Source organism: Myotis lucifugus, unplaced genomic scaffold (assembly GCF_000147115.1).
Source record: "Myotis lucifugus unplaced genomic scaffold, Myoluc2.0 scaffold_199, whole genome shotgun sequence".
In the NCBI taxonomy this organism is placed as follows: Eukaryota; Metazoa; Chordata; class Mammalia; order Chiroptera; family Vespertilionidae; genus Myotis; species Myotis lucifugus.
The window spans coordinates 182,459-204,501 of NW_005871247.1; the positions used below are offsets into that span (position 1 = coordinate 182,459).

At 46.4% G+C, this 22,043-nt stretch overlaps 1 long non-coding RNA gene across 2 annotated transcripts; it reads right to left on the reverse strand.

The window, feature by feature from the left end:
- Positions 1 to 14,691: 14,691 nt before the first annotated feature.
- LOC106698582 lies at positions 14,692 to 19,989 on the reverse strand. Of its 2 annotated transcripts, none has more exons than XR_002831326.1 (4): positions 19,727 to 19,989; positions 18,485 to 18,505; positions 17,528 to 17,621; positions 14,692 to 16,935 (listed from the first exon to the last, which is right to left on the reverse strand). It is a non-coding gene; the product is annotated as an uncharacterized LOC106698582 (long non-coding RNA). The 2 variants fall into 2 exon arrangements; XR_002831327.1 differs by having other exon boundaries at positions 18,381 to 18,505.
- Between the last annotated feature and the right edge of the window lie 2,054 nt (positions 19,990 to 22,043).

Consider the following 22,043-nt stretch of genomic DNA (forward strand, 5'->3'; position numbering starts at 1 on the left):
TGGTTGGTCTTCCTGCCTCTTCCAACAACCATTGTTAGGTCAGTGGCTTTCGCAGTGGGATTCCAAGACCAGCAGCACTTGGAAGTTTCCAGAAATGTGGATTCAATATCCACCTCAGTCCCAGTGAATCAACAGCTCCGAGAAGGGGCCCTGTGGTGCGTGTCTTAGCTATGGGGTGCAGGATGTGGCTTGTCTAAGGTCACGTGGCTTGTGGGTGGCTGCCCCTCTCATTATCCTTCTTAACATAAAAAGGGCCAGTAACACTGACTTTTTGTTGTTTAAGGAACTGTGTGAATATGTGCAAAAGAGCTGGCATATGGCACTCGCAAATGTTTGTTGTTACTAATTTCTTGTCTTCATTCTATCTGGGGAGGCTCAGAGGGAGCAATAGCTTAGAGGACATTCGGGCCAGCAGAGAGCCAGAGAGCAGGAGAGCTGGCCGAGATGCCAGCCCGCAGCCCAGCTGCCCTCTGAACCGCAGGGAGCAGACACAGCTGGCCTTGAGGGCGTCATAATTTCTGTTTGTTTTCGCTCCCTCCATTCTCACCTTATCTTCCCAGGCCCCTGCCCACCTCCACTTCTCCTTTCCCCTGGGACTTTATTCTAGAACTTCCAACAAAACACAAAAATACCTACCTAACACTACTCTCAGAACACGGTCCTGGATACATCTCTTTAACGGAACACAAGGAAGAAAGGGCTCCAAAACCCACATGTGAAACGTTCTTTCCCTGTCGAAAATGCACGACTGAAAAGCCTTACACGGGAGGCCTCACACCAGCCCAGCCTGGGCCCTGGGCTCTGGGCTGGTTGGGGAGGAGAGCACAGGGCTTGGGATGTTCAGGATCCCTGGCCTGGCCGGCTGCGCTGGGGCAGGGACCAGGTGCAGAAGAGGTACACGGCAGCTCCGGCTGCGCTCTGCTCTTGGGAAGACAGGGCTCTTGAGCCTTGTCTCTGAAAGTTATTACCTAGGTTTCTGAGCTGCTCGTCTAGCCCCAGGCTGTGCCTGACTCCCTGGCACTGGGACTTCATTCATGTGCTCCCTCCCCGCCACAGCCCTCCCAACCCCTCCCTATCCTCACTTTCAATGGACTTTGAATCCACTCCTTGCACAGCTGCCATAGTTCACCAATTGAAGCAGTTTCCTTCAGTCTGAGCAGAATGTCAGTGGCCTATGCAGGCTGCCCTGAAAGGCTCCATGGCGGCTTTTCCCCACAATAACAGGCCCATTTACTTCCACTTGCTTCACTCCCTTTAAATTTCCCTCCTCCTCTGCCTAGTACACTTCGCCAAGCACAGACTTACTAGTTAGGTTGCACAGTCTCCTCTTGGCTAATTTTGTTTAACTCAAGATTGGACGCAAAAATCCCCACTCTTCAAAGGATTTGACGTTAAAAACAACCCAGCTGGGCTCCAGACTGGAATTTCAAATAAATGAAATAGAACACAACAAAGGAGCAGAATGAGGCAGGATTGTCCAATGGCTCTGTAAATCTCTAGTCCCCTTTGCTGTTCATTTCCAAGGACGGGGGCGTTCTGATTTATGTCATATTTTGCCTAAGGACTTTTCATCAGATAAACCAAATTCTTCCACAGAGGCCTTGTGAATTGACTGCCCCCGCCCCCTCCAGCCCCACCCTGAAATCCTCCTCCTCTCGCCTGAGCTCTGTGCTGCTTCCAACAGGTGGCGCCAGGCGGCCGGCTTTCCTAGGCCTTTCTGGCAAGGGGTGGGGGAGAGGCCCTGGCAGAACTGCTGAGTCTGGGCCAAGATTTCTTCTGGCATCTGGAATTCGTTAACTGCACTCCACAAATTTGAATCTCATCTCCTTAGAGGAGAGAGGGAGAGAGGGAGAGAGGGAGAGAAGGAGAGAGGGAGAGAGGAAGAGGGGGAGAGGGGGAGGAAGGGAAAGAGGGAGGGAGGGTGAGAGGGAGAGGGGGAGAGAGAGATTAGGGAGGGGGAGAGGGCAGAGAAAATGCAGCACAGTAAGGCCAGGTTCCTGGGAAGGGTGTGCTTCTGCCCCTGCCAAGCCGATCCAGCCCCCTGCACATCCGCTCTGGGTGACAGGCCCAGCCTGGAGGAAGGAAGCAGGGAGCCAGCAGGGTCCAAACAAAGGATGGCAGGACGGATCCCTGAGCTCTGGGCCTGCCCATCTCTTCTCCCTGCATGCGTCCCTCCCAGGGGGACACGGGGGGGGGGGGGGGGGAGTGGGGAGATTGCCACCTTCATCCTTCCTATGCAACGTTGTTGATGTACCCTTGCTTCGTCGGGTGACTGACGGGTAAGGCTAGAAGGGTCTAATTCCAGAAAATCTGTATTTCTATCCCCCCTCCCTAATTTGTTTTTGTCTTTTCTTTTCTCTGGGTCTTGATGAAGTTTACTAATTTTCCTACCCAGTGCCTCGTGCTGGCAAACACAGCTAAGAGGTCCAGATAGCGCTCTGGGTGGGGAAGGAGGTCAGGGGGGGAAGGACATGGAAGAAGTTGGGGGACATGCCAGCTGGGCACCCCCTCTGGGCTGCACCTCAGTGGTGGCGGCTCTCCAGTTTGGAGAGTGAGGTCTGGCTCTCCCTCCTTTTCCTGAGGCCAGAGGTACCTTTGTGGCTAAGGTGGAGAGGAGCTGGGCCAGCCTCTGTATAGCTCTGCCCACTGAGGCTTACCCGTGTTCTCAGGTGAGTGGCAGCCCCTAAATCTGATCATTTTATACCTTAACTGTGTTTCCATCTCAAGCCACTGCTCTGGCTGCCCTAGCGTGGACCAGTTCATCAGTCACTGCGCCTGGTGGCTGTGTTTCCTGGGACTGTGCCGAAGAAAGGGCTCAGAGCTCCGAGGCAGAGCCACCAGGCCAGGTTAGCTGACTTCTGGATCCTTCCTTGCCTTCCCTTCCTCAGGGAACTCCTTGAGGAAGGGTTATTAGTAGCAAGTCATGAGCTCCTGAATGGAGGCATACTGCAGCTAGTCCCACAAATGCCATGTTCCCCATTCCCCAGGGACACATTGCATAAAATAGAAACTATATATATATATATATATATATATATATATATATATATATTATGCTAAGTGTCCCTCCTACCATCTGACCAGTCACTATGATGTACACTGACCACCAGGGGGCAGATGCTCAATGCAGGAGCTACCAAGCTGCAGTGACTTGGCAGTGGTGGTTCTCGGGTGATGCACCCTGAAACCAGAGAGGAGGGAGCCCGATTCCTTGTGGGGTTGTGCAATTCCACCTTTGGCCATGGGTTATGTTGTTGCTGGGGCACTGTTGGCCCCAAATCTGGTTTACTGCACACTTGCGTTTGTGTTCCACACCCTGTACGACAGCAACTTTGCAGAGTGCCCTCTCGCACTCTGGGACCCCTCGGGGGATGTCGGAGAGTAGGTTTTGGCCCGATCCCCACATGCCAGATCAAGGGACCCCGCTCACTCTGCAGACACCGGGGAGGACCTCGGGGGGTTGGCTCCAGGTCATGTCCAGCCCGTCTCATCCAGTCTCACCCCACCTGCCACCTTCTAATTAATTTCCTTTCAATGTGCATGAATCCATGCACTGGGTCACTAGTTGTTAATAAGCTGCCAAGTCAGCTCAAGATTAGGGAGGTAGACATTGTGACTATGGAATGAAAATAATCTCCAAGTGGTCAGAATGGACTCCAAGAGGAATAGAGGACAGAAGAAAAGGATCCAGTGGTCATAGTGAATCCCAAGTTGAAATGGGGCAGTAGGATGAGGCAGTGCTGGAAAGGCACAGACACTAGGAAACCCTGCCAGAAGTACTTCAGCTGCATTCTGGACCTTCCCTCTGTTAATAGAAGATGCTAGGGCCTTGGTCTAAGAAACTTAGGGGAAATATGTATTATAAGTTATAAGCTCTTTAAGAGCAGAAATGATGTCTTTTACATCTTTTGCATCTCCCACTGGGCTTAAAAATTAATAACTCCACATACCCTTAAGATACAAGGTTTATAAGATTTTCATACGTGATAATTTCTCAATAAATTCTTATTGAAACAATGAATGAATAAATTATAGACTGAAAAACAATTTGCAAGTCTGAAGAAATCAAATAGTTAAGAGTCTGCCATAATATTAGTCATACAATGTAGGGTCTATTCTAGACTCTAGAGAGAGTCAAATCTCTGACTGTGTCTCCTCACTTCCTCTCTTTCTTTTCTTTCTAGGAATACACCTGTACTTGGCTCATGTTACTTTCTCACTGACGAGGCTGAGTGAGGTGACAATGGCTGAGGTTTGAAGAAAAGTGACTCCTAAGTTTGAATCCTCAGCCACAGACCAGCTCTGTGAACTTGGCCCAGGGACTCACATGCATCATGCCTGCAGTGGGGCTAGGGAGTGGGCTCTCCTGGCACCGCAGTGGGGGTTAAAGGGACTGTGTGGGGGCAGAGCTTGGGAAAGCGGTGGGTAGACTGACGGTTCTGAGTGAACTGTAGGACCTAACCCTCCCTGCCCATTCAAAGCGCATCCAAATCCAACTGGTTAAAACCAATGGTGCACTGCTGGGCTGATAGGCGGACAATTACAACAATAGAAATGGAAACAGAAGCCACAGGCCTCCGTGTTTCCTGAAGCTGGTGTTGCAGTCCAGGAGGGTCACTGGACAAGGCCGAGGCTCCTGGTGGCAGAGGCTTCCGTCAGCAGCAGAGTGACGGCCCCAGAGCAAGAGGGCTGCTGCCGGGCCAACAGCCTCTGTGACATTCCTGGCACCCTGGCATCGCCAGAGACGGGCCTCTCTTCCATGCAGATGACCCAGGATGCCTGGGTCCCTCAGTGAACATTAGGACCAAATATCTTCAGAGGAAGAGCCAGCCACTCACTCTGAATAAAAAGTCTGAGGTGAAGAGACACAGAGTTACTGAGGAATTTCCTTGGGGTTTGAGTCATCACATTTTTAGCCCATTTTACTGTAGGGAAAAGAGGCATAGAGCCACGAAGTGATCGGCCCAAGTCCTACAGTCAGAAGCAACACTCGGCCACACACTCCGACCATCTGTTTCTCAGCCATGAACAGGCCCCAGTCACACTCAGGAGGAGCTGGGGCCCAAGCTGGTTGGCGCGCTGGCTCAGAGAGCACAGTGATGATAGTGATGGGGCCCTTGAGCCACCAGGCGGGCTTCCTCCTGGGAAAGCACCTCTTCAGGGTCATGGTGAGGCCGGGCTAGGTGGGCTCTCAGGGGCAGGTGGAGACCCAGAGCTCACCTCATCCCATTGCCCGAGTCTGGAGGAGCACCCTGCACCCTGGGGGACCATCCCCTGGGGCCCTCTTATTCCCAGTTTTCATGCCAAGATCAACCAAGGAGAGGCACCAATGTGACAGGGGACCGTCTGGGTGCTCTGAACCCTCGACTCTGCTCTCTGTGGCGCTTCAGCAGCTCACCTCTGCAGGCCCACCTGCTCTTTATCCTGCTCCCAGGCACCCTGTGCCTGGCTATCTCTGCAGCAGCCCCGTGACTGGCTGCCTCCACTCAGTGCACACCCATGTCACCCTGCCCAGCCTGGCTCCTCTCAGGCCTTCTCTGTACCTGAAGGGATGCCTGCAAAGAGCTGGGAGCTCATCTCCCAGTTTCCCTCTGGCTGACAGCACAGCCTTTGGAGCCAGTGTCTAAGGTTCCGTCTCAATCTGCCTCTGTGTGATGTGGGACAGGTTGCTTCATGTCTCTGAGATTTGGTTTCCTTGTATGGAAAATGGGGATAATAAGTAACATCAACCTCTTCAGGTTGTTTGTTGAACTACATGAGTTAATACAGGTAAATTGCTTAGTCAGTGGTTCTCAACCTTCCTAATGCCGCGGCCCTTTAATACAGTTCCTCATGTTGTGGTGACCCCCAATTTCATTGTTAGAAATTGAACATAATTAAAACATAGTGATGAATCACGAAAACAATATGTAATTATATATGTGTTTTCTGATGGTCTTAGGCGACCCCTGTGAAAGGGTCGTTCGACCCCCAAAGGGGTTGCGACCCACAGGTTGAGAACTGCTGTCTTAGTTAGTGCTGGACACAGGGGAAGTGCTCAGTCATAGTAGCAATTACTGACATCTTCCTATGTTACCCCAGCACTGGCTCTCCTCGGGGAGTCCTGTTCTGCAACAGGGTGAGTTTTCCAGACCAATGGTTTCCAAAGGGCAGGACCATGTACCTCTCAGGGGGCTCAGTGACTCTCTGGGGACAAGGAGGGAGACTCTGTCTCAGAGTCTGCTAGGTGATCACCAAACCCATTGCCTTTTCCTCCCAGGCACAAGCTGGACTTCATTTCCCAGCCTCCCTTGCCGTTAGCTGGGGCCACATGACTGCATTTGGACCAGTGGAATCCGAGCAGCCAAGATGCTGTCATGCTGCCTTTCCAGGTGTGTCCTTCACTGCCCACCCCCACCCCTCTTCTGGGCAGTCATCTAGGTCTCCTCTCCTTCTCTGTCTGCTGGTTGAATGAGGAAGACCCCAGGGCCCTGGAGGAGGGAATATCCATAAGATGGAAGGATCCTGAATCCTCCAGCGAATGCAGGGAGCAGAGCCCCATCGACAACCCATGCTAGCTTCTGACGTGAGCAAGAAATAAAACAGTGTATCAAGCCACTGAAATTTGGAGGATTTTTTTGTTTTGTTATAGTGATTAGCCTATAGTTGACTAACTAAGTCAACTTCTCTTAAAATTTATTTTAAAAAATATCTTTTAAAATGTTCTATCTTGGGTGCACATGTTTGTATATATAACACATGGATATAATAGAACATAGCTACAATTTAATGCTCAAACATTTTAGCAATAGGTGATCAACACATTTGGAAACCACAGCTCAGGAGTACTGAGACCAACTCTCTTTCTTATTCAGGGCCGTTGCCCATCTTGGCACTTGGGAGACCCTTGCCCCTTCCCATCTCCCAGGCCACACTATTGTGCTCTATTTCCTTGCTGTGTCCTGCTGTCATCCTGAAGCAAGTCAGTCAGAAAAACAAAACAAAACAAACCAATCCCCCACAAAAACAACTCAGCATTTTTTGGTTTTGCTTTTTAAAAATGTTAGCAACAGATAAAAGCAGTCTGCACTAGGCATTCGAGGGCCAGAGTTCTATTCCCAATTTTATTCCCAATATCTGACGTGGTCACAAAGATCAGGCATGTCGTCTCTGGGTCTCTGGGCCTTCATCTGCACAATGGAGTCGCCAGACTGGATAATTTTGGAAGCACTCCTCAGCCCTAATATTTGATGAGGTTTGTATTCTGCTTTATGTGGGTGTGTGGTTAATTTTGGAGCAAGCTTTAAAGGATGCTTTGAAAGTCATTGTGGTGGTGTGCTTACACCCTTTCCCACTCACCAAGAGAGGAGGGACTCGGCCAGGGGTGCCACTTGACAACCTGCTGCCTTCTGGGGATTGGCATCTGTATGGAAATTCCAAGGCAGCACTTTGAAACTGTTCATTTTCTTCTACTGGGAGAATTCACCGGCTCCTTGAAACTCTAACTTCCTGTAACCATCTCCTCTTTCCAGTTCCTGGCCAGCACCCTGGTTTCTGTAAATAAAATCCTATGATGCTCCCAGTGCCCAAGTATCTGCTCCAAGGAAATGCCCTATGACAGATCATTTTTCTCAGTCTCTGCGGGGCCAGAGCACTCCTGGCACAGTCACCCAGCATGTGATTGTGTGGTCGTTAGGGGGAAAGCCAAGGCAAGAGCAGCTGTCCCAGCTTTGGGTTTCTATTTTTTTTTTTAATATATTTTATTGATTTTTTACAGAGAGGAAGGGAGAGAGATAGAGAGTTAGAAACATCGATGAGAGAGAAACATCGATCAGCTGCCTCCTGCACACCCCCTACTGGGGATGTGCCCGCAACCCAGGTACATGCCCTTGACCGGAATCGAACCTGGGACCTTTCAGTCCGCAGGCCGACGCTCTATCCACTGAGCCAAACCGGTTTCGGCAGCTTTGGGTTTCTAATGGTTGACATTGGTCAGCAAGCATTATTCTAACATTTGTTGATAGAAATCTACACCTTCCGGAGTGCAGGGGGATGTAGATTTTCAGACTTTGTACTCGGCATTGTAAGAAAGGGGGCTCTGTTTATTATAATCATTGAATTAACTCTAGTAGCATCATTGGATTCTAGATTCTGAGTTCAATTCTACCTGAGAGTAAAAAACAACTTTGCTAATTCAGAATATTCAGAGTGCACTTAGCCCACGGCAGAAATTTTCTCATGTTTTATTTTTCTTTTCCTTAAATTCAAATCTAGGGTTCTCTCATCTTTCTTGTCTTTCCAGAAAAGTATCTGAGCCCATTATCTAACACGGACAGGGGGCGGTGGAGAGAGGCACTAGTCTGAGGGATGTTTTAGTCTGCACTGGTACCCACTGATGTGTCCTGTATCTTTATCCTCATTGGCTTTCAAGTCTTGCAGTGCCTACTGCATGTGCTTTGGTATCCTACCCCTCAGATCTCAGGTCTGCTGGCTCTTGGTCTTCTGCCTGCCCACCTCTAAGCATGCAGCCTCCCCGCTGACCCCAGGAGTGGGCAGGACTCTATGAGGAACTCAGCTGCCTGGGCACCCCCTGCAGGAGGCTCTCCTTTTCTTTCCCATTGAGAATGGAAATATTCTCACGTAAAATGAGATTAGAAGGCCGCATGTCTACTGCCCACAAGGTTAACTCCAAAGCATGGGGGATAAAAAGCCCCCAATGGATTTGGAAATCCAACAACAGAGATCACCCCTGATGCTCACCACCTGGGATTCTGGCAGGCAGCAAGCTCACTTCTGAAGTCTATTCGCTCTGAGTGGGAATGCAGCTTTTGCCTTGAAAATTCATCCTCAACGTATCAGTGAGATGCGCTGTCTTTATAAGCTATTCGAGGTCCTGAGAATGGCTTTTCTCTTAACTTAAATACTCCTTTCAAAACCCCAAGAAAGTGCTCCCCCCCCCCAAGTGCTGCATTCTGCTGGTGGAAAAGGAGAATCTTGAACTTGGGCTCATTTCCTCATGAGATGAGCTTATAAGATGAACTTCCAGTGACCACAAATTGATAATATTCACAGTTTTCACAATTTACTTCAACACTGAATCATGATGGAGGGGATTTGTTTGCCTCGTCTACGCTAATCAAGCAGCTGTATGTGGGATGGGTGCAGGTGTCTGATTGTCCCAGCATGAATTTTCAAGAGAAGACAGGCCAAGTCTTCCAGTTCATTTCCCTCTCTCCCCTCTTTCAGTCTATCCATACAGATGATCCATATCCATATTCTGCACATTAGTGGTTTAGACCAGAATTTTCAACTTGAGCTCTACTGACATTTTGGGGCCAGATAACTCTTTGTTGTGAGGACTGTCTTTACTTTGTAGGATGTTAGCAGCATCCTGGCTTTCCTATACATAGATGCTAGTAGCAACCCCCCCTTTACCTCCATCCCTAGCTATAACAACCAAAGTATTTCCAGATATTGTCAATGTCGCCGGCAGGTGGACGGGGGTGGAAAATTGACCCTAGTTGAGAACCTCTGGTTTAGACAAATCACCAATGAAAATATTTGCTGTCACGCTCAGTAGTAATTTCTCTTACACATTGATTTTATTATCATCTGATAAAGGAATTTATTGCTAAATTAAAATAAAAGCATGTGCTTTTATTCTAAGCTGACATTTATTCACATTTTAAGTCTTTTATTCCTCAGTATCTTAGAAATAGTGTGAACTGCTTTGCTACTGAAGCATAACTTAAAATGATGCCTCTCTGTTTTGGTCTCTTCTTCACCTTTAGTGACAAAATTAGTTTTTTTTGAAAAACATGACTGCACTTGTACAAAAAATTAATGGAGTTACCTGCAAGTGATTTAATAGAGTCTCTTAACTGACAATCCATTAAGTATAGGAAAGGATCATTCCAATGAAATTCAATTTTAAGATATAAGTTGCCATAATTCCTATTCATGTTTTTATTTTTGACATTGTATTAGAAATTAGTGAATTTGCAGATTTACGAGCCACAGCATTTATAAATTATCAGTCTAAATTCCCATTGAGGCTGTGCTTACAGGTAACTATTGTTGTTATTCTAAGATGTACTCTGTTTCTATTATGTTTTTCTGAGTATATGTCATTGATTTCATTACTACTTTTATTTCACAGGGAATTGCTTTGGAACCCTTGATTCATTTGTGTTATGGCACTATACCATGAGTCAATTGTAACAATAACAAAACAGAAACCTAAACATTGTAAGAAATAACCTACAAATAATGAGAAATAGTAATTGAGATAAGCCATATCTTATCAAATGAAAGTTAGCTAAGATGAATAACCTAGTGCAGTCTGTATAATTTGTACCCAGACTTAGGTTTTAAAATTTAGGTTGTAATAACTACTAGGAACATACTCCTCTTTAGACACCTACTAAGAAGGGTTCCCGATGGCTAACTGGGCTCAAATTTAAAAAACAGAGCCTAGCAGCCATTTCTATACAGGGGCCTCTCACACAAACTGTACTTCAGTGCAGAGCTGTCTGCCTCTGCACGGGGTTGTCTATCTGAACTGTATTCCTATCATCTGAGACAGCCCTTATAAAGGAGTTCCTGGAATATTATTACCACCAATAGGACTGAGACTTTCTCTATTCAATCAAAGCTGCATGGCTATATCCCGTCAGCTTCTCCACTGACCAATCAGAATGACTCCATTCTGACCAAGTGTGACAGTGCCTTTTGGACCATTCAAACTGTGAACATTTGAAGTCCTCATTTGCATGAAGGTAAACCAATCAGAGACCAGGGGCAGGGACTTCTGTCTATATAAGTCAGCTCTCCTCTGGTTCTGGAAGTGCACTTTTCCTTTCCAGGGAAGACTGCAGTTCCCCAGCTGGAAGTGAGACAGGAACCTATTATCGTGGCTCCAGGAGTATTGAGTTTTCAATGCCTACTTGAAGGAAGGCTGAGCTACTGTCAGTAATGTGTATTTAGATGAGAATGGCAGAGCTCAAGAAAGACAGCACTTCATTCTCGTTGCTTCAGATACTATGGGTTCTTCTGCAGGCAAGTCAGCTCCCTGTGGGCAGGCGCAGCTGCTTTGATTCCTGTGTATTTGTCACTGTCCCCAGCACAGGGCTCTGGCCCAAATCACACAAAGCTCTTGGCATGAAAGGGTGAGGCTGTGTGTTGTTGCCATTGCTGCTCTGGCTGCCGTGTGACCGGAGAATCACCTTCACCAGAGGGTGAAGCCCAGAGTTGAAATGCAGACAGACAGGTCCACAATGCCCAACCCCTGTGGGGTTGGAGCTTCCAAATGCATTCTTTTGACAAAGACTAGTGTTCTCAGGGCCAGGACAACTCAACAGTGGAAGCTGGCTCCAAGCATTGTCCCTGGCAACCACCCAGGGACAGGCTTTGGACCCCATGTCCTGCTCTCTGTGTCCTTCCCAGTGAGCAGCTCTCCCTCTTCCAGCTTCTAAGTGAGACCCAGACTTGGGTGGGCGTAGTCTACTCCTGTGAAAGGTCTCTGAGAACACACTCAGCTCCGTTTTCCTCAGTCCCTTTTGCTACCTGATCACACCTCCATGCCATTTCTCTTTGAGAGTTTGAGGGTCCATTTGCAGCAGGCTCCACATTGATGTTCCTTTGAATGACCCCTACAGTAACCCCCTCTCCCACCAGAGGAGGCAGGATCATGGCTGATGGGTTTCCATCTTTACCACCAGTAAGTAGGTCTGGGCAACCAGAAAAATTAGGTTAGATTTATTTAAGAACTACTTTATATTACCTCCATTTTTGAAAAATCTTACAGAAAGGTATAGAATGTTTGCTAGAAGGATGGTTTAGCTGTGGTTCTGGGGGAAAGACTTGTTGGCAAACCTGGGTATTATTATTATTATTATTATTATTATTATTCTAACATTTGTTGCATGTTTACAATTGCCAGGTATAGTAGCATAGTAGGGTATAGTCTCACTTATTCCTCACAATCTTCCTGTCATCCCATTTAACAGTTGAGGAAACTGAGACCCGAGAGGTTGAGTTGCTTTCCCAAAGTCATGAGCTATGAAGATGAGATACCAGGCACTGCTCCTGGCTTTAGGAACTTGACAAAATGCTGAAGTCATCGTGTCCCTACTTAGAAAATCAAGGGTGGATTATTTGACTTTGAGTGACCTTTTTTTTGCTCTAAGACTGATTTCTTATGTCATAATCTCTGAAAGTCACATCCTAAAAAATGTGAGAAGTGGCATCTTCTATTTGTGTTTCTTTCCTTCCCAATCCTCACCAGGGCTTCCTCCATCCCCCAAAGGGACCTGGAGGCATTGTGTAATTTACTAGTAGTTTTGCTTCTATTGGAAATCTACTTAGATCTTTCACTTACACTAAGGATAAATGCATGTTAACAACTTAAAGTATTTCTTTTCCATCTAATGATGGAATGGCAGGCATCAGCCAGAGGTAGCAAATCATTTGCGGGAGGCATAAAGGTCCTAATATCACTGCAGTTCTAAAAGTCTGTTTTACCAAAATTGTTCCCCTTTTCCCTCACCCGCAATTGGCATATGAGGAAATGAAGGCTCAGAGAGGGGCTTTCACCCTGACTGTCAGTAGTGTGCAGACCTGGGCCAGAATTCAGGTCTCAGGGCCCTCCACTGAGAAATCACATGGAGGCTGAGTCACACGAAGCCTACCACCCTGGAATGTTCAGATTCCCGGCACAGGGTGATACAGGGTGTTGGAACATTCCAAAGGAAACCAATGCAAGATGAGCAGAGAGACTGAGACCCGTTAACAACACACTCACAGTACATGAGTGAGGGTGCCTGGAAACTTCCCAGGAGTGGTGACTGCCCAGGGCAGAGGACACTGAAAGGAAATTTGGACTCCCAGGGTCCCCTGGCTGTAAGGAAGTGCTGGCATTGCCTCTGGGCTGTGCTGCTTTGAGTTCTCCATGCTTCCAAAAAGAGTTGGCCCAAGGTGACTCAGATTTCCTGAGAATCCTCTTATCTCAGCCAGCACAGACAGCTGTGCCTTCTCCTGTCTGAGATGTCATCCATTCAGGGCCATTTCCTCCCTCAGCCAGATCGATGGGCCCTCATGCTCTGCAGGGCGGGTCCCAGGACCAACCCCATGACAAAAGCTCTGATGACTGTCTCTAGGATTTCTGTTTGCTTCCTCTTCCCTATCCTCCTCCCTGTACTCAGAGGAAGAGTTGACTCATTCTCTCCTTGACTTTCTTGCCTGCAAGAGGAACAACGCCGTTGCTATAGTGATCATTTTTCCAAAATTAAATCAGGTCAAGAGGCCTGGATGGAGAGAGGGTGCTTATGGGACACGAGGACCAAGTGCTTTGCATTGGCCTGTGAATGTGGTCTCTGGATATGGCTTTCCCAAAGGGAGGCGGTGTAGGGTAGGTGTGTGCAACACTCAGCTCTCTCTGAACTGAGTGTTCAATGTTCTACCCAGAGAGACGATGACTGCACACCCGCTCCAAGACCGCCTGGGAAGGGACTGGCAGGTGGATGAGAATCTCAGTTGATATTTCTTGCTGGTGGCCACGGAGATCATGAAGCTGTACTGCATCAGGCAGCACAATATGCCATTAGACTGTATTAAAAGAAATTTTTCTGCAAATATAACCCTGAGGGCTGGTCCTCTAAGTTGATCTTTAGTCTTAGAGTTTCAAGGAATTTCTAAGATCTTTTCATTTTAGAATTGAGGAAATAGTCTCAGAAAAGTTAAGTGATTGACCCCAACCCCTTATCATATTAGTGACGTTGTTAGACTCAAATTAGTGAATTGTTTCCAACTCCCAGTCCAGTACTTTCCCCAGCAGATAAGCCCTCCTTCCACAGAGTGGCCATTTTTATTTTCTAAATAGCTCCCTTTCCAACTAATGAGCTGGTAGAAGATGTCAGGCTCAATCTGACACAGTCAAGTCAGGCCAGGTCAATTCCGGAGCCCAGACCATCTGATTTAAAAACAGACATTTTCCGCGAATGGTCAATTGGTACACAAGACATGCCCGACATCAAATCATCAGACAAATGCGAATCGGAGCCAGAAGGAGCTATCACCTCACACCTGTTAGAATGGTTATTATTCAAAAAACAAAGATAACAAGTGTTAGAAATACTGTGGAGAAAAGGGAACCCTGTGCACTGTTGGTGGGAATGTAAATAGATGCAGACATCATGGAAAGCAGCATGGAGGTTCCTCAAAAAATTAAAAATAGGAACTACTATATGATCCAGCAATTCCACTCCAGGTGTTTCTCTAAAGAAAACAAAAACACTAACTTATAGCCCTGCTGGTGTTGCTCAGTGGTTGAGCATTGACCCATGAACCAGAAGGTAACAATTTGATTCCCCCTCAGAGTACATGCCTGGATTACGGGCTCCATCCCTGATGGAGGACATGCAAGAGGCAGCCGATCCAGGATTCTCTCTCATCATTGATGTTTCTCTCTCTGTCTCCCTCTCTCTTTCTCTCTGAAATCAATATATTTAAAAAAATACTATCCAGGACACTCTCCCTCATTTGCCAGAGACACTGACAAGGGAGCTGGAAGGAGGCATATGTGGACTTTATCACCACTAGCTTCCTGGACCCAGAGTCCAGTGCCCAGGTGCCCAGGTGCCCAAGTGCCCAAGTGCCCAGGGCTTTACAGTCTGGCTTGGAGGCAGGCACTTAAATAATTGATTAGGACTCAAGCAACGACTATCATGCAAGCTTTAATCATACATATGGTTCTGCAGCCACACAGGGGAGACATCAATTTAGAGCAGAAGGAGGAAGGCGCACAGGCAGGGCGCTGTTCGCAGGGTTCTGGAGCCCATCGTCTTGGTGGGCGGAGAAGGCTTGAGGGTCCCAGCAGCGTCATCTTGAGAGCCACGAGGTTTCTGGGCTGCCAAGGGCTCAGGTGGGACTCTGGTGCTTGGAGACCAGCCACCAAAAAAGGGTGCCTGGGCCAGTGTGTCAGGAGCAGGAGTGTGGCCTGCTGCATGGCGTTGGACAAGTCCGCTCACATAGAAGGATGTGCAGGGCTCTCAGCAACACAAACAAGGCACCCTGTTCAACGTCTTTGAAGCAAAGCAAACCCTCTTTCTGTTTCAGAAAACATCTACTTTCTTTCTGGCCAAGGGGAGAGAGGGACGTGGAGTTTGGCTTTTAAAAAAGCCAGAATCTGCAAAGGAGTTTAGGATTTCATCTTGCGGGCTGCGGAGAGCAGTGGCAGGATCATTGTTCCTTATATAACATTTATATAACCCTGACTATGAGTCTAATACATGTTCAGTGTAGAAAACTTGCAGGAAAAATTACTTTAGGAAAATAACTCTGGAGGTGCTCCGAAGGCAGCACAGAGCTGACCACGTATTCACTGCAGACATATGTGTGGTTTGACTGCCTTCTGGCCGCCAAGCTCTGTCTAAGTCCTGTGGACTCAGCAGTGAACAAAACCAATGCAAATTCCCACCCGCATGGGAGCTTACCTTTCAGATGCGACACAGGCAGTAAACAAAATGGGTAAGTAGATAGCGGGCTGCATGGTGAGGAGGGGGATGGAGAAAAAGGCAGAAAGGACATGGTGAAGGGTGCAGTGCCACTTAGGCAGGTGTGGTCTGCCAGGGAAGCCTTGTTGGCGAGGTGACAAGGTGGCATTTGAATGAAGAACTGGGAGGTGAGGTAGTGAAACATGTAGATTCATGGAGGAAGAAGCAGCAGGTGCAGACGGATGTGTCTGAGGTGTGACTATCAGGAACAGTGAGAGGTCAAGGCCAGGGGGCGGAGGAGGAGGCTGAGCAGCATACAGATTAGAGGTCAGACAGATAGCGTGAGCTGGATGGGGGCCTTGAGCAACCAAGCTTGCATGAGATGGGGACCCACAGCAGGGTTTATACATAGGCACATGGACAGAGATTTTATGGTCCATACAATTCACCCATTTAAGTTGGACCACTCAGTGGTTTTTAGTAAATTCAGAGTCACCACCTTGCAATGTTTGCATGCCCTTAACTGTTAGCTATCACTCCTCATTCTTCCCTCCCTCGAACCCTTGGCAACCATCAACGAGGTTCTTTCTCTATGGATTTGTCTGTTCTGACCATATCATATAAATGTAACATACAATACGGGAATTTTTGAGATTGGCTTTCTTTTACTTAATGTATTTTGAGCGCCATCTATGTTGAAGCACATATCCACACTTCAGTCATTTTTATTGCTGAATAATATTCCGTTCTGTGAATGCACCGTGTTTTGCATATCCGTTTGTCCGTTGATGGACACCAGCTGTTTTCCACAGCGGGGATGAGCAGAGGAGGGACAGGACTGAATTTTAACCGGACCTTTCAGGCCACTGTGTGAACGGCTGAAGGTGCACAGGATGGCACCTGGAGCTGGTGGGGCTGCTGAGGTGCAGTTGGTGATGGGCTTGGGTTGGGGGCAGTGGGGGAAGTGGTAAGGAGTGGGGGTGAGAAAACCCAGGTCCCTTCTGTGTTCCCTTCTCCATCTCCACTCACGAGGTGACCTCGCTCAGAGTCATGATTTACATGTCTTCTATGCACTAAGACTCCCAACTTCAAATCTCCAGCCAGAATCCTGCCAGCTGCCCACTTGACATCTCTTCACATTAGCTCTTGAGGCCTCTCACACTCGGTTCTCTGAACTTTGAAACCAACCCCTGCCCCAAACCTGCTCTCCCTGCATCCTTTTCTACTTCAATTGATTGTACGTTTATCCATCTTTCCAGTTACTCAGCTCGAAAACCTTGAAGTCACCTTTGCTGCCTATCTTTTGCTCCCCCAATAGCCACTCTGTCAGGAAAACCTGTGGAGTCTGCCTTCTGGAGGTATCTAAAATGAGCTCACTATCATCTCTTGCTTGAACTACTGCCATCATTAACATATCTTCTTGCTTCTATTCTTCTCAACAGACTAGATTCTAGTGATGGCGAACCTATGACACACTTGTCAGAGGAGACACGCGAACTCATTATTTTGGTTGATTTTTCTTTGTTAAATGGCATTTAAATATATAAAATAAATATCAAAAATATAAATCTTTGTTTTACTATGGTTGCAAATATCAGAAAATTTCTATATGTGACACAGCACCAGAGTTAAGTTAGGGTTTTTCAAAATGCTGACACGCCGAGTTCAAAAGGTTCGCCATCACTAGACTAGAGGGATCCTTTTAAAATACAAGCAAGATTCCGTCACCCCTCCACTTAACACTGGCAACAGTTCCCCACTTCAGTGAAGAAAAGGTCCAAGTCCACACACTGGCCTAGAGGGTCTTATGGGATCTGGCCTCAGGTCCCCTGGCCCTGGTGACAGGGTGGGGGGTGCGGCCTCAGGAGGGATCCTGTTATCTCTTACCCCTTTCTCTCTCTGCTCCAGCCACCTCCTTGCTGTTTCTTGAACTTTATAGGAACTTCCCTACCTGAGGGCCTTTGCACCAGCTGTTTCCTTCCCCTGCAATGCTTTCCCCTGATCTCCATATGGCTATTCCCTCCCCTCCTTAAAACCTTTGTTTAAATGTCACTTACCATGAAGCATGCTATGGCCTTCCATTTAACACCACAATCTGGGCACTCCCTTACCTTGCTCTACATTTTCTTTTCTCCTGGAACTTGACAATCCCTTTTTTAAAAAAAAATATATTTTTATTGATTTTTTACAGAGAGGAAGGGAGAGGGATAGAGAGTTAGAAACATCGATGAGAGAGAAACATCGACCAGCTGCCTCCTGCACACCTCCTACTGGGGATGTGCCCGCAACAAAGAATCGTATATGCCCTTGACCGGAATCGAACCTGGGACCCTTTAGTCCGCAGGCCGACGCTCTATCCACTGAGCCAAACTGGTTTTGGCTTGACAATCCCTTTAATGCCCAATATAATTTACTTGTTATGTTTGTATTTTACTTACTATTTCCTCCCAATAGAATATAAGCCCCAGGGGACAGTAGTCTTAGTCTGTTTTGTTCATGCAAATAGTACAGTGTCTGGCACATAATAGTAACTCATGAAATAGATTTTGAATGAATCAATAAATTTATCATGTGGATGTTTATATAAATGCCACCACATAATATATTAGTTATTTAATTCATTTAATCAACAAATATTGATTAAACACACTTTCAACCCCAGGCACTGGATTAAACCCCGAAATGCCATATGCTTCACTGCCTGTGACAAGGGATCTGGCTGCGATATTAACTCTATCAGAATTGAAAGACTTGGCTTCAAAAATGGCTTACTCACCAGAATTTCAGGAGTCAACTCTTCAATCAGATAGAGAGCAAACTCCTCACCCATACTTAAGGTCCCTGAATAGACTGACTAAGTCCTGTTCTCTCTGCTCCTGCCACACTCTCATTTGGGTCCCTGGGACTCACATGTTCCCTCCTGTCCCTGGGACTCCCTCCTGCCATCTGCTTGGCATTTCCCTCTTGATGCCACAAAGGTTGCTCATGGGAAAGAAGTTCAAAACCAAACTCACCATCCTTCTCTGCAAGAGACTCTGTTAAAAGAATGAAAAGACAAACCATAAACTGGGTGAGAACATTTGCAAAAGACTATCAGATAACTGAGTTCTCTCCAAAATACACAAAGAACTCCTAAAATGAACAAGAAAAAACAAACAAGCCAATAAAAACTGTCCAAAATATCTGAACAGACACTTCACCAAAGACAATATAAAGATGTTCAACATCATATATCACCAGGGAATAGGAAGTTAAATCAACAACGAGATACCATTACACACCTATTTTAAAGGTTAAACCTAAAACAGGAACAATGGCAAATGCTGGTGGGGATGTGAAGAAATAGGAACACCCATTCGTTGCTGGTGGAAGGAAAAATGGTGCAGCCACTTTGGAAGGCAGCTTGATGGTTTCTTACACTACAAATCACTCTCTTACCATATGATTTGTTCTCCTTGGTATTTATCCAAATGAGGTTGAAACTTATGTCACACAAAATCCTTCATATTAAATGTTCACAGAAGGTTTATTCATAACTAGAGGCCTGATGCCTCTTCCTCAGCCCTCACGGCACCGCGGCTTAGTCCAGAATGTCGCCCTGAAGGTCGTCTGGTCTAATTAGCATATTACGCTTTTATTATTATAGATTGCTAAAAATTGGAAGCAGCCAATATATCCTTCAGTAGGTGAATGGGGTATATCTAAGCAATGGAATATTATTCATTTAATAAAAACAAGTAAGCTATCAAGCCACAAAAAGACATGGAGGAATGTTAAGTGCATATTGCTCAGTGGAAAGGCTACAGACTATATGCTTCCAGCTCTATGACATTCTGCAAAAGCGAAAACTAGGGAAGCAGCAATCAGATCAGTGGTTGCCAGGAGTTTCGGTGGAGAGAGGGGATGAATAGATGAAGCACAGGGGGCTTAGGACAGCAAAGCTATCTGTATGGTTCTGCAATGATGGATCCATGACAATACTCATTTGTCAAAACCCATAGAACTATACAACACAAAGAGTGAATTCCAATGTAAACTATGGACCTCAGTTAATGATAATGTTTTAATACTGATTCCTCAGTTGTGACAAAAGCACCACACGAGTGCAAGGTGTTAACAATAGGAAGCTGAGGGAGAGGGCATGTGGAGACACTGTACTTTCTTCCCAGTTTTCCTAAAAACTAAAACTGCTGCAAAAATAGTATATTAATTAAAACAACAACAAAAACTCACCAACTCACTTAAAGCCAGCTCACCTTTCAGTTTGCCCCATCAATGGTTCCAGCCAGCATCCAATTATACAAGCCAGAAATCCAGTTGACCTCGATACCTTCTCACTCTCAATTCTGCATCTAATGAATGAGAATGATCGCCACTTTGACCTCCTTAACAACTCTGAATTCATCCTTTATTCTTCCTCCTCCTCCAACACCCAGTTCATCAGCCCTCACAAGCACTACCAGGATAGCCTCCTCAGTGCTCCACACCTTCCATCGTGACCCTTTCATTCTTTCCCATTTTGTGTCTACCACGAATTAAAATACAAGTGTGAGTGGGTCACTCCCTGCTTAAAACCGTAGGCTCCCAGGATGAAGAGAACATTTCTTCACGTGGCTTCTCCTCACTGTGTGTCCTTGCCAGCTTTCCTCGGCTCATCCCTGCACATGCCCGTGTGTATCTGAGGGACATTCTTTGTTACTACTAACCTTTGTACATTCTGTTCCTTGTCCTGGAATGGTTCCTTCTCCTGTCTCTTCACTGGATGCCTTCTACTCGATCCTTTAAATTTCAGTTGAATTATCACTTCTCTGCAATTATCACATATCTGAAGTCTTCTCTGACCCCCAACCGCCCCCCCCCCCAATTAGGTCCAATCTCCAACTCATGCTCCATGCTACCTGAACTGTATGTTTATTTGGGATTGATTGATACCACTCTGTAGGCTGTACAAACTCTAAGCGAGGATAGGTCATAGCTCCATGAGGGTGGAATTCAGTGTGTTTTGCTGACCATTGCTTCTCACGCTTGGACACAATGCTCAAAAAATATTTGTTGATGAGCGAATAAATAAACAAGCAAAAACATCACTGATGACTTTGAAGGTGGTGAATATCAATCATAAAAGCCTTCACCAGTGGCCAGCATCTTTGCCCTTGGTTTAGAGCAAATGGAAAGAGGTAGTTGCATGAGTGGAAGTTGTTTTTTTTCTTTTCTGTAAGCTCACCAACTCAGCCGCAAGTCCTCACTCCATTTGTGATCTCATCTAGGGAGGGAGCATTTGGATTTAAGCGCATTTGGCTGTTGAAGAATTCTGATTGCAAAATAGGGTGACTTCATGCTCTTCTTTTTTCCCCTTAGAATAATCACAGTTCTTTTCACACTAGTGTATCCTGGTGAGGAGTTCCCTGAAGGGACAGAAAAACAGTATTTAAGAGACATCCAGTTTCAGAACCATAAAAGGACCATTGTAATGGGCTTTTGCATGCCCATTTTTTATCAGTTTTCTGTGTGTCTGTCACAGAATGTCACATCACCAGGCATTAGGGTCTACAGTATGGGTGAAGTTATTTATTATCACCTTCTGGGGTTCAGAGATTCACCCACCTCTTTCTCTTCTGAAATCTCATTTTACATAGCATTTTGGAATCCTACAATTTCATCTCCATGAGCTTTCAGATGTAGTTGGAACTCAGTTGGCAAATCTACTTGCTCTCATTTCTATTTATTTATTCATCCAACAAGTAGCCAGAGCCCATAAGATATCAGGCAATGAATTTGCCACAGTGATTTCTTTGGCTTTCAGTGACTTACTCTTCCCACCTGGAGTGTTAGCTCCAGGAATGTATGAATCTCTGCCCATTTTGCTCACTGATGTATCTCAAGTACCTAGAATCATGCTTTGCACTCAATAAATACTTGTTGACTGAATACTAAAATGCAGTCTAGACACCTTCTGATGTTTTGCCTGCCTACCATTCAGCATTCATTTCCCCATTTTGGGGGATTAGAACCCTGTTTCTTCCATGGAGAAAAAAATCCTTATCTCACTCTCAGACTCTAGGGGCTGGGTGGAGGCTAACCCTACCCCAAGATCCAAGTCACTAAGACTTGAATCCAGGTATTTTTTGGAATTCCTGAGAAAAGACTCTCTCCCCCAGGAGCCTTGAAACTGAAAGTTTGTAAGTCTGCCAATTCTGGGGTCACCATGAGGGACAGCCTGCCTGGGAGTGGGACCCAGACAGAGGAAAGCAGAGCTTGGAGGAACTGAAAAAAATCGAGTTCTGATGACATTGCTTTTCCGCTCAGCCGTGTGCACCTGTGTCAGTTTTCTAGAGCTGTTGTAGCCAAGTACACACACTGGGTGGTTTAAAATCCAGTGATTTTGGATTAGGAACCACTCTAGTGGCCTAATTTTATCTTGGTCACCTCTGTAAATCAGGTCACATACGCAGGTACTGGGGGTTCGGACTTCAACATCATTTTAGGAGACCCAATTCAGCCCATACCCATACCTCTTGTGGCTGAGACCTTACATGCTTAATGTTTCCATTTCATAAAGCAAATCCTATATTT